This window comes from Empidonax traillii, unplaced genomic scaffold (genome assembly GCF_003031625.1).
Source record: "Empidonax traillii isolate 1590-97213 ecotype Southwest subspecies unplaced genomic scaffold, ASM303162v1 scaffold150:size1405651, whole genome shotgun sequence".
In the NCBI taxonomy this organism is placed as follows: domain Eukaryota; kingdom Metazoa; phylum Chordata; class Aves; order Passeriformes; family Tyrannidae; genus Empidonax; species Empidonax traillii.
This window is the reverse complement of record NW_020955343.1, coordinates 376,281-389,363: the sequence shown is the minus strand read 5'-3', so window position 1 is coordinate 389,363 and position 13,083 is coordinate 376,281. Positions and strand designations below refer to the sequence as shown.

The window sequence follows — 13,083 nt, the reverse complement described above, 5'->3', positions numbered from 1 at the left end:
CCCTTGGATCAGGTGTCCAGTCTCTCCTATGGTTTGTTTTTCATTAAAAGAACCCTGCACACACCCAGAGGAGATGCTGCAGTGCTCTAATTAAACCCATGTTTCAGCCAAGTTGTTTGGTCTGCTGTGCAAAAATTGCGCATTTTATGTAAAACTTAATTTGAGAGACTTGACAAACTGTACAGGGGGAAAAAAATCAGGTAATGGATTGGTTGCTGCTCAGGATAAACACTTCTGCTGTTGTGTACAGAAGCATAATGTGCTGTGGTAATGCTTGATTTGACATGGAACATGATGGATATTTTGTGCATAAAATGGGGTAATTTAACAATCTGGTAGAATTAAGGCTTCACAACGAAAGGCAGTGTTTTTTTCATGCAGTTCAGATTTAAATTGGGGGAATTGTAACCATTGCACAGTGCAAAAACTACAAATGGTTCAGAAAATGGGCTTAGAAAAAGTGATACCATTAACATTTAAAAATAAGAAGGTACCCAGGCAAAATAACACCGTTTGTGTTTTCTGTTCTTATGAGGTATCAGCTCAAGGCCACTTGGATAGCGTTCTAGAAAACTTTAGATTTATCAAAACTGTTTCTAGACAACTTTTCCCTGGAATTAAGCTCCTATTTACATCTATTATTTGCGTGGCCTCAATCACTGAAAGTGTCAATCATGTCTGAACAAGGCTGGATTCATGGAGTTGAAAGTGTTTAAGAAGAGATTTTTTTTTTTTTGCTAGAACATGAATATGATAAGATTTCTTTGTCATAAGAAGCAGAAATACTGAGTTTTCAGTGGCTGCAATAGCACTGGAAAGGATCATTGCAGCTATGGTGCAGAAACTGTATTTTTGTCATGTTTGAATGAAACACTGCAGTGGCACTTGGCTTTTCAGGAGCTGTAGGAACACATAGAGCAATACACAACTTGTTGCTTGTTTTTTGTTAAATAGCTAAAAGGGGGCACAGAAGGAGATTTACAGTAGTCAAATTAAACGTACTGTAATGTAGCATTAAATTAACTCTCCTATAATGATCCTTCACCGTGCTATTTACTCTGTGATGTTCCTACAGTTCTGCTGCTCTTCAAGTGAAATTTGAATGTCCTGCAGCTGATTCTTTCAAATCCTTTGATTTCCTCATTAATGCTTTGGATTTATTTTGCTTCCCACATATTAAGCTGATCAGAGGGATGGAGTTCCTCTGCCATGAGGAAAGACTGAAAGAATTGGGATTGTTCAGCCTGGAGAAGAGAAGCTTTGGGGTGACCTGATTGTGGCCTTCCAGTACTTGAAGGAGGCGACAGAAAAGATGGAGAGAGACTATTTATAGAGGCCTGGAGTGATTGGATAAGGGGGAATAGCTTCCCACTTCCAGAGGGCACAGTTAAATGGGATATTGGGAAGGAATTCTTGACTGTGAGGGTGGTGAGGCCCTGGCACAGGTTGCCCAGAGAAGCTGTGGCTGCCTCATCCCTGGAAGTGTCCAAGGCCAGGTGGGACAGGGCTTGGAGCAACCTAGGATAGTGGAAAATGTCTCTGCCCTTGGCAGGGGGTGGGACTGGATGGGCTTTGAGGTCCCTTCTGACCCAAACCATTTCATGGTTCCATGATGAAACAACAGTTGAGGACAGTGACCGCCATCCGCAGCACAGAATTCCTGTTTCTCTCTCTTCGTGCTACGAATGAAGAAGTTGTAAATCACCTCTAAAGATGTGAAAGTCAAGCAAAGAGCTCTCAGGGACGGGGAAACAAACTCCTTTGATTCCCAGCCAAGCAGAGATGCAGTAAAGGAATGCTTTGCATTTCAGATGAAACACACCTTGGGATGTATAGATAATCCTGGCACCAGCTGGGGGGTCTGTGTGGAAAACAAAGGTCACCATCTCCCAGGCAATGCTCTCATTTGCATGCAGGAGATGGCGTTTGTTTTGCAGCATTTGAGTGTTTGCAAACAAGCCTGGGAAGCGTTTTCACAGTGAGACTGTGTGGAACATATGGGGTTGTATTACAGTGTGTACATCAAATTCCTGTTTGTAGGGGGTTGTAGGGAAGTACCCAGGGGAGGGGGCTCTGGGATGGACAGCAGAGAATCACAGAGTTGTAACATATCCTGAACTCAGTGCTCTGGGCTGGGTGACAAGGTGAGGATCAGTCAGAGGCTGGACTCGATCTTGGAGGTCTTTTCCAACCTTAATAGCTCTATGATCCATGAGCTCTATGAAATGAGTTTGTCCCATCCTAGACCCACCTTTGGAAAACCTGTCAGTAGGGCAAGATTTTATTTAATATACATTTGTCAGCTGAATGAGCTGCATTTTCCACTGGTGTCACCATTTCTACAGCCAGTTGTCTTCAGCACTCACCAGTCAGTGTCCAGGACCCCTCACAGATGCCAGACTGTTCCTTTTCCTCGTGGCACAGGACAGAGAGTCTTCAATTTAAAGGAGATTTATGACCCAAACACAAAGGGATATTTATTCATCTGTACTTGGACTGAGATCATTTGCACCTGGAGTAGGTGTGGAGGTTTAATCAAGGGTTTGCTCTGCTCATACTGTCCCTGTGAGGGCTGTGGGGCATTGTAGTCATGGAATCATTAAGGCTGGAAAAGAACCCTGAGATCACCAAGGCACATGGAGGTTCCCTCCTCAGCCCCCATTTGCTTAAAAACCTGCAGAAGTTTGACCACAGATGCTTCAGGAGCAAATCTGGAAAAGCTTTTAGAGACTCAGGAGCTCTGCCAGATGCAGAAACTGTTCTCTGGTGAGGGTCCCTGAGCTGGAGGATGCACAGGCACAGTAGTTGGGGAAGGAGCACAATGATTTGGGTTGGAAAAAAAAAAACACAGCAGAGCATAAACTGGGCATTTCTGTTTTATATTTCAGTGCTGGAAGGAAAGGTGGTCAAGCAAAATAATTGAGAAAACCCCTGGGTAAAACCTCACCCCCTATTTAGAGGAGCTATTAGTCACCTGTCAGAGCAATTAGTGGGGAAAGTAATTTGCGTATAATTGCAGAATAATTGCCAATGTGCCAATGTTGTTTTTTGGTTTTCTTTTTTGTTAAAGCTAATCTAAGTTAATATGCCACTGATGTTTCTGATGTAGCCACAAAACACACTTTAATATACAATTAAAGTGTATAAACAGGCATTAATCTGAGTTAAGTTTCTCACGTCACTTCATGGGAAGGTGAACATAAAATCTAAGGTTTATTTCAGGTATTCCAAGCTACCAGTCTGTGACCAAGCAGCATTTTAAGTAGAGTAACAGGTTGGGGAGGAGCCTGTTGCACCCCCCACTCATTGTGAAATTTGGTGGAAGTTACTTTTGGGCTTCTGAAGTCATATCTGAAAGCTTAATGTTATTGGAAGTGTTCAAGGCCAGGCTGGATGGGGTTTGGAGCAATTTGGTCTAGTGGGAGGTGTCCTTGCCCATGGCAGGAGGTGGGACTGGGTGGTGTTTAAAATTCCTCCCAACCCAAACCATTCTGTGATATCCCTAAATATGGGGAAATGATGGGAGCTCTCAGGTGTTCTGGGTATGGAAATCTCCTCTCTTGGTTGGTGAATTGATTGATTTCAATAATAACTTCTCGGGGAGGGCTGCAAAAATCCTGTTGTACCCTTGTATCATCTTTTGGGAAGTGCATTTTACAATCAAGTTAAATCATAGCTAATGTTTCCCTCTGAATTTTGTCCCTTCAGGTTTTTGCCTGCTGTGCTGTTCAGGTAAGTATTTGATTTGATTTAAGCACATTGAAAATAGAGATATCGATTGCAGGACTATAATTTACAAAATTGCAGCATTTTCTTTATTGAACCTCTGAAAAATAAAGCAGCAGCACAGCTGGCTGTTTAAGGTAAGTAGGCAGAGAGTGATCAACTCAAATAACATAAACCCAACATGAATTCTCTCCCATCTTCCTGTGCTGAGAGTGAAGAGCTGAAGTTTTATTGTCATTAATGTTATTTTTGGACTGAGCTAAACTCAAATGGCTCAAAATCAGTCAGAGGAAGAAAAGGTTTTTTGTGTCTTGTTAGTTGTGTGGTCTGATCATGGGAGATGTGAAATGAGGAGATTTGTAGGGTTCTCTGTTTTATTTTTTAGTGTCCTTTCTGAGCTTACATCTTGTGGCTGCAGGAACATTTAGGGATGTTTTTATTCATTTTAATTTTAATGCCCTCCTTGGAGCAGCTCATGGTGTCTATGGTTCATCTTCATCTTCCACTATCATGGAATGGTTTGGGTTGGAAGGGACCTTTAAGTCCATCCAGCCCCACCCCCTGCCATGTGCAGGGACACCTTCCACTATCCCAAGTTGCTCCGAGCCCCATCCAACCTGGCTTTGGACATTTCCAGGGATGGGGCAGCCACAGCTTCTCTGGGCAACTGTGCCAGGGCCCCACCACCCACACAACCAAGAATTCCTTCCCAATATCCAGCCCAATTGTTCCCTCTTGCAGTTTGTACCAGTACCCTTGGCCCATCACTGCAGTTCCTGATGAACATCCCTCTCCTGCTTCCCTGTAGCCCCTTCAGGCACTGGAAGGAGCTGTGAGGTTTCCATTCAACCTTCTCTTCTCCAGGCTGAACATTCCCAGCTTTCTCAGCCTGTCTCCATAGGGCAGGTGCTCCAGTCCTCTTATCAACTCTATGGCCTCCTCTGGACTTGCTCCAACAGTTCCATGTCCTTCTCATCTTGGCATCCATCAGGAAAGAGCCAAACCCATGATTACTGAGTGAGGTTAGAACTCTTCACCTTTCCTCTCCCCAGCATTACCCCAAAGCACCAGCAAGTCTCAGTTTCTACTCATTTTAGGAAGGCTTTGGTCAAGTTGCTCCTGGGGAGGTTCATGTTGGATCTTAGGAAGAATTTTCCCACTGGAAGAGTGGTTAAGCCCTGGCACAGCTGCCCAGGTCAGGGGTGGAGTCCCTACCCTTGGAGGGGTTTAGAAGCCCTGTGGATGTGACATTTGGGGACGTGGGTTAGTGGTGGCCTTGGCAGTGCTGGTTGGACTTGATCAGGTCTTTTCCAGCCTTAATGATTCCATGATTCCTTAGGAATCTCCAGAGATGCCCTGTGGTCAGCACTGCAAATGCCAACCTCTTCCTGCCCACTCCTGTGAGAAATGCAAATATTTCCTTATTTAGTCTCCAAATAAATCCATCAAATTCACTGGATTCCTGGAAATCAGGAACTTCAGATTTTTGCAATATATTATTTTGCAGGCAGAAAATTATTTTTCAATGAATTTTTACATAACTCAAGGTAATTGAGTGCTTAATATTTGCAATATTTTTACATTTGCTTTCAATGAGTATTTAAATATTTGAACATAAAATAAGTTCTTTCACCACACTAATAAAATCTAAGGGCTTAATAGTCACATTCATTATTAGAGTCAGTAAATCACCTTTGGTGAGTTTACTTTTACATCCAATATAAATACAGATTTATGAGCTTTCATCTTCCATGATTTATTTGCCCTTTTTATTCAAGAAGACTATTCCCCTCTTCCTAAACACCCAATATACATGAAAAGGGATTAAACTAGAGAGGAATTATTAAAAGAAAATATTAAAAATAAAAAACCAGGTCACAAGTTCTTCAACTAGAAAGCTCAGTTAAAAATTTGAAGCTGGTTTTTTTTTGGTGGGAATCTTGTGTAGAAGAAAATGTGGCTTGTGGAATAGGAGGAGACGTATTTTTGTGCTGCTGCTTTTACTGCTGGGTTATTGACTTCAGAGTGTGCTTCGAGCAGCCTGGAATTCACAGCAGTAAAACACTTCCCATTGGTACACATTTGTATTTAATAAATTGCATTTTATGGAAGTAGAAGCCTGTATTTACCAATTGCTTTCTGGAACCTGTGGGGATTTTTCATCATTCCACTGAGAACTATCTTAAAAACTTCTGGTTTCTGAGTAACATCAGCCACTCTCATTCCTTCTGAGGCTGAGGAAAGACGTACATGGGAAAGCCCCTGACACAGTAGGCTCTGAGGAAATATTAAAGGAGAGAAAAACATTTCTGAGGATGGAAGAGGGAAGAGAAGAGTGCTAAGATCCAGCTGCTAATGGACTGTGTGGTATCTACCGCTTCCAGGAGTTCCTAATGGCCTTTGTGACTTGGAAAAGGAACATTTAAACTGAGGTTTAATAAATCTTTTGGGCCAACAGCTCAAAACAACAGCGTACTTACCAGCCCACTAATGCACTTTATACATTGCAGCATTTTGACTTACACTTTGTAGCTCTTAATTCGAAATAATTAACCAGTCTTTGGAGTCAATGTCTTTGATTTACACCCAAAGACCTCTCCACTTCCATTTTAGCGCCATTTTGTTGCCTTGAAAGCTTCTGATGTCACGAGCCCAGTCTGCCTATTTCATTAGATAAATTTTTCACTGAGTTGGACGCCTTCGTTTTTAGGAAGGGGGAGGTAAAATTGATGTCTGAATATGAAATGACTTCCCTATTTTCACTTCAAAGGCTATTTGGGCCTCTTCAAAGGGTTCCTTTGCCAAAGAGAAAACCGTGTTTTTTGAAAATACTTTAAAAAAAAAAAAAAAGGCAAGAAAAAAAAGACTTTGTACTGAAAAAATTCATCCTCTGATGACTTGAGCAGTCTTGGGCAGTGGTGATTTCACTACACTTAGAAGACTTAATCACGTAAGCTTTGATTGGCAATGGTTAATGCCTCCAGGCTCTTCATCTCTATAACTACATTTAAATTAAAAATAAGGCAAAACATTTTGCTACAACACGTCCCTCATGCTCCCTGTTTAGTATTCTCCCGTTGTCACAGAGATTGCTGAGGGGAACCTTAATTTATCTGTTTGCCCTTGTGGAATGTCTGCTTAAACATCTTTCAGTGGAATTTAAGAGTCTTGATTTGCTGGTAATTCCATCCCTGGTAATTCTCCTTAATATTATTTAATTATTACAGTGTAGCCACGAGTGAAATATGGTGTTGACTGGTGTTCATCACCTGAAGAATCAGGTGACAGTGGGATTAATAAATAATGGGATTAATAAACAATTCCAGCCTCATTGCTGAAAAAAGGACCTCACACAACACCCTCTGAAATGGATGGTTAATATTGCTCTTGATTTAATGAGGTTTGAATCAAGCAAGAAGGAAATTATATAAAAGAATCCCACTTTTCATCCCCCTGTGTCTCCAGCAGGTCACGGCGCTGACATGAATTCCTTGGAGGAATTGTGTCTCTGCTGGGGCTGTGGGTGGCAGAGGCAGATGTTCTTTGGTTTTTGAACAGAAACCCAAGGGAAAACTGGATATTATTTACTGAAAATAGATGGAAATTTTAGTTTGAAAAAGTTTTAAACTTTTTTTTTTCCTATTCCCCCCCCAGGAAGTTTGCTCCTATGTTTTCCTTTTCACTCTAAAACTGAGTTGTTCTCCACAATAACAATCTACATAGCAAAAATTACTGCCAATTTATTTTTTTTTTCCTAAAATAGGTAATTCTGTGTTGTATCAGAAGAGATGATGACACATAAAAGTGAAAACTTGATATCTCGGCCTCCAGAGGAGGATGCTTTTCTTCTAATGAGTTGAATATGGTAAGCCTGTGAAATGCTGAAATATGGCTTCAAATTAAAAAAGGGTGGATTTAGATGGGATATTGGGAAGAAATTCTTCCCTATGAGGGTGGTGAGGCCCTGGCACAGATTGCCCAGAAAAGCTGTGGCTGCCCCATCCTGGGAAGTGTCCAAGGCCAGGTTGGACAGGACTTGGAGCAACCTGGGCAAGTGGAAGGTGTCCCTGGTCATGGCAGGGGGTGGGACTGGGTGGAGTTGGAGGTCCCTTCCCACTCAAACCAGTCTGAGATTATATGATTTTATATTTCTGGAAATAAATTTCCAGATCAGAATGAAAATTAAAAAATATTTATTTTTAGCTGTCAATCTCTTGTTGATTTCCAGCTAAGCATATTCACTTTAGGCATTGGCTCTGTGATACCTGAAACTCTAAACCCAAACCAACATTTCTTGTAATGGGAAACGTTCTATAGGTTGGAATAGAAGTAAAACTCCTTCAGGCTACATTTATGACCTAGATTCATCCCTGAAAGATGAAAGAAGTGTTGATTAGAAATGTGAACCTTTGGAGCAACAAGTCGTTTTTGTTTTCCAAGGTTTGTCCTTGCAGTGAATTTGTGCATAGTCCAGAATAGGAAATAAAACCAGTGAGTTAATTTTGGAAAAAAGTAGGTGGCTCTTGGATGAATTGTTTAAATTGTAATTATTGCTGGTTCTTGGGTTTTGGTGGTTGTTGGTGTTTCTTGGTTGCTGTTGGTTGTTCTTGTGGTTTTCCTTCCATCTCTAGTTTTGGGAAAAACCTATAACATTAAATAGTAAAAAAAACACCTCTCCCTTTCATCCTTTGGCTTACATTTTCCTTTCCAGGGAAACCCCCAAGAATTTAACTTTGGGTTGGATACCATCCACTTTCCTGGGAAAAAAAACCCCATGAAATTGGTTGGTGTTTCTAAGTATTCCTGAATTGTGGAACACCCCAAACAAATATTCCTGAAATATGCTGTGTGTGGTGGCGGGAGGGAGAAAAGAAGTTGTCTGAGACAGAGAGCTCACTTTCACAAGGGAAAACATTTTCATCAGCCCTCCCCTTGTTCTCTGCACACAGAGTTTCAGGGGCTGAAGAGCCTTTTAATGGAGAGGAGATTTGTTCCCTCCATTTCCCGTCGCTGATCTCTCCTCTTATATCACAATGACTCGATGACACGGGAGAAAATGAAGTGCCCTTGCTGAGCCTTTATGGGAGGAGAAACCTGTGCCTGGTTAACGCTGTCTGTGGTGATAAATAACCCCTTGGCAAGGGCTGCTCTGGTATTCCAGCCTGTTTTTCCCAGCAAACCTGCAGCAGATTGGCTGTAATTGCTCACTGCTCTCCATTAGTGGATCTCCCTCCTGGCAGCTCTTTAATAGTTTACATCTCTTGGGGCTGGAAATTACTATTTTAATTAAAACAATTTGTTTCAAATGGGGCTCCTGAATTCCCCGTATGATGTTTTAGGAGCCCTGGGCGAAGAACTGGAAATGGAGAGTAGCAGTTGTTTTGAGGGTTTAGAGTGAGGCTGGAAACAGGAATTGGGAATTTCACATAATTTCCAAGGCCTGGACTTGCTACAAGGGAGACAAAGACTCCTGAAATTGAGTAGGATTGAGATTTTGTCTTCCAAATATTATATTAACTCACCATGGAAAAGACTCTGTTGAGTTTGGACAGTGCTCTCAGGAACATGGTGGGACTCTTGGGGTTGTCCTGTGCAGGGCCAGGATCCTTTGATGATCCTTGGGGGTCCCTTCCAACTCTGGATACTTTATAATTCTGAGAGTTTCATTTTAACTTTGTTGTTTCCTTTGTCCTCATGCAGACTGAGAGAAAAGATGATTTTTCTGGTGAGGGAAAGGGAAGAGCCAAGGAAAGGTACCTTGGACACCTAAATGCCACAAAAATGCACTTAGGTGGAACTGGAGAGTCAACAGCCATGAGCGGTGTGTGAAGTTGGCTGTTCAAGGCAGCACTACTCATAAAACATTCAGAGATGGAAGGGACTCACATGGATCATGGAGTCCAGCTCCTTGCTGGATCAATCCTGGACCTACACTGGGTTGCTCTCGCTCTGCACCCAGGAAGGCAGGAGACCCAAAGGGGCTGTGTCACGGAAATCTTCAAGGCTTTGAAATTTGGGTTTGCTCTCAGTTGGCACTATTTTTTTTTTTAAGTTTAAATTATATTTGAAGATATTATACAGTGATTCTGATGGGTCCCTTCCAGCTCAGGATATTCTATGATAACATGTAAAAATATCTGCTCATGTGCTGCTATTCTGCAAGTTCCTGATGGTGAGAGCACCACTCATGGAAAGATGTGGGGTCCATGGTGGGTTATCAGCCTCACACCAGACAAGAGTCTGATGATCCCACAGCTGCTAGGAACATCTGCCATGGGATTTGGCAGCCTACAGCAGCCCAGGGAGCCCAGAACAGACAAAACTATTGACCATGAAAAGTTTGTCCTGAAATGTCTCATGAACAGGGACTTGGCTAAAAACTGTGTGTGCCTGGGCAGGGAGCATGGGGAAGGCTGGAGCTGCTTCCTGGAGGGTTAAGGCTCAAAGCTCCTGCCTCCCATGGCTACAAGTATCTGAAGTGGTGATGGAAGAGCTCTCTCCATAATGTACCATGCAGCAAAAGGATGAAAAATTGAAAGTCTGAGATTGGAAGGGCTCAAGGTATGAAGGCTGAGATCAGAGAATCATGGACTGGTTTGGGTTGGGAAGGACATCAAGGATTATCCAGTTCCAACTCCCTGCCATGGGTAGGGACACCTGCAATTAGGTAGTAGGGAGGATAGTGACAGGACAAGGGGGATGATTTCCCACTACCAGAGGGCAGGGATAGATGGCAGATTGGGGAGGAATTCTTGGCTGGGAGGGTGGTGAGGCCCTGGCACAGGTTGCCCAGAGAAGCTGTTGCTGCCCCATCCTGGGAAGTGTCCAAGGCCAGATTGGATGGGGCTTGGAACCACCTAGGCTGGTAGAAGGTGTCTCTGCCCATGGCAGGGGGTGGAATGAGATGCGTTTTAAGGTCCCTTCCAACCCAGGCCATTCTGTAACTCTCTGATCTGATTCCCTTGGAGAGACTGACAGGGCACAAACTTCATAAGTCGTGAGACTTATACCATTCCTGATTAATTTTTTTTTTTTTTTTTTTTTTTTTTTGTTGGGGGTTTTTTTTTTTTTTTTTTTTTTTTTTTTTTTTTTTTTTTTTTTTTTTTTTTTTTTTTTTTTTTTTTTTTTTTTTTTTTTTTTTTTTTTTTTTTTTTTTTTTTTTTTTTTTTTTTTTTTTTTTTTTTTTGGTTTGTGGTTTTCTGTGTGTGTGTTGGTTATTTTTTTTTTTCCCCAACACAAAATCATTATATACCCTTGGATTCAGAGGAAAACACAGTGACTCACAGCCCCAAATTCCAGGTGACAGTGAAAGCCTTACTGCTGCTCCCACCTCTGTTCTTCCATGTTTTCCCTGCTCTGAGATGCTGCCACTTCCCCACAGCCTCAAACAAGCTTCCCTTGCATTACACCTGGAGGTTTTAGCTCATTATTGGGATTTGTCAGACACTTCCAGCATATTTAGCAGGAACAAAACAAAAGCAAAGCATTTGCATGGTTTTCTTGTTAACTTCCTCTTTTTTTTTTTTTTTTTTTTAAGCGAATATCAAATTACAGTCGTTTTAAATGCAACTTGGTTTCATAACAGATTGTATATTGTGATTTTCTTCTTGTAGTCATAGACAGGTTCTGGAGGCAGCCTGGGAAAAGACAACCTGGAGAATGAGTTGTTTTGAGTGTATAATGGCTCTTGCCATGATTTATGTTACCTTTATGAAGACACAAAGAACTCTTTTGACAATTTAAATCCCTACACTGAAATAAGTTGGGGTTTTTTTCCCTTGTGTTGTCAGTAGTTTAGACACCACCAAGATTTTAAAGTCTGTCTCACTAAACCATGATGGGTGATGGGTTTTGCATGGATTTTTGTGGAAATAGTGAGAAATCCAAGGAAAATTTTGAGCACCCCATCCTTGGAACTCTTCAAGGCCAAGTCAAACAGGGTTTGGAACAACCTGGTCTATGGAAGGTGTCCCTGCCCGTGGCAGGGGGGTGGAACGTGTGAAAACATGTTTATGAATCACAATTAATTATTTAAATGTCCAAGAATTCTGGATTATTTGCTTCTGAAGGAAATGGAAATGAGGAGTAATGAGTGAATTGAGGCTGGGAAAGTTGGCAGGCAGTGAAAAATGAGGAGAAATTGTGGAACTAAATCTCCTTTTATCCTTGAGGATGTTTTTATTGGTCTTGAATTTTTGAGTGTTGATACAGATTGAGATAAAATATAATGTTGAAGGTAGAAGAGTTGCTGGAAGGAATCAAACCAGGTCAGGACATGACCAGAGATTTACAAACTTGACCTGCAAGGTACAACAACAGATGTAAATTCTTCCTATAATCTCATCTGTTATTTTCTAAAATTTGCTTTGCCTTTGGTCAGGATCCTTTTGAATGTCAAGGAGCTTAAGGAAACACATGGATTTCCAGATGATGACTCTATTTTTAGGGATTGCCCATATTGGAGACAGTGTTTTTGGTTTGGAGCTGAACGTGCCTTCGTGAGCCCCAGAGGATGGTGGATGTTTACAGATAGAAACAGTGATTAATGTTAAGGACTAACAGATCTTAAGCTTAAACTCAGCTTTTAAAGTAAGTAATCCCAGAATCATTTAGGTTGGAAAAGTCCTCCAAGATCATAGAGTCCAACTTTCAAGTGATCATCCCCTTATAAATATAATAATTTATAAAAAAAAAATTAAGGAATTCATATCCATTATTTTTTTTCCTCCTGACTATAACACAGAAAGAATTTTTTTTCTGATTTTTGGAGCCTACAATTTCAGACTTGATATACAACTTCCAGCTGGAAAAAGTAATAACCCCACGTTATAAGAAGCTTATCTGATTGTCATGTCAACCTCAAACACAAGTTTAGCTCTCTCAGTAGACCCATAATAAAATTAATAATTATTTAATATCCTGCATATTATTACATAGATGAGAAAAACAAAATGAGCTTTCCAAGCAGCGAGAAATATTTTGTGTTTCTCAGTGTTGGTTTTAGCGTTGGTTGGTAAAAAAACTTCCTTTCAAGTTTAATTTCCATTGCAGGAAGCTGCTTTCTTTGGAGCAACAATCCAGGAACAAACAAGCAAGCAATCCTGTAAAATTAATGGGATTAATTAACATGTACATGTATTTGGGAAGGATCCATAAGCATAACAGAGATTTACTCTCTCATCCCAGACTGAATAAATTTTCATGAATTTCCTGGGAGATTTTTAAGGCATTTTATGACCTTGTTTATAAAAGGAAACTTGGGATTTTGAACTTGATTAGTTTGAAGAAATACTCAGATGAGCACATCCAAGTGTTTTTTAAAGCCTTTCTTATTATCTTTATAAGGCTATTATTATC

At 41.1% G+C, this 13,083-nt stretch overlaps 1 long non-coding RNA gene across 2 annotated transcripts; it reads left to right on the top strand.

The window, feature by feature from the left end:
* The first annotated feature begins 1,636 nt into the window (after nucleotides 1–1,636).
* On the top strand, nucleotides 1,637–6,170 carry LOC114057851. Of its 2 annotated transcripts, none has more exons than XR_003571325.1 (3): nucleotides 1,637–2,002; nucleotides 3,709–3,732; nucleotides 5,960–6,170. It is a non-coding gene; the product is annotated as an uncharacterized LOC114057851 (long non-coding RNA). The 2 variants fall into 2 exon arrangements; XR_003571324.1 differs by lacking the exon at nucleotides 1,637–2,002 and adding an exon at nucleotides 2,674–2,766.
* Nucleotides 6,171–13,083: the final 6,913 nt, after the last annotated feature.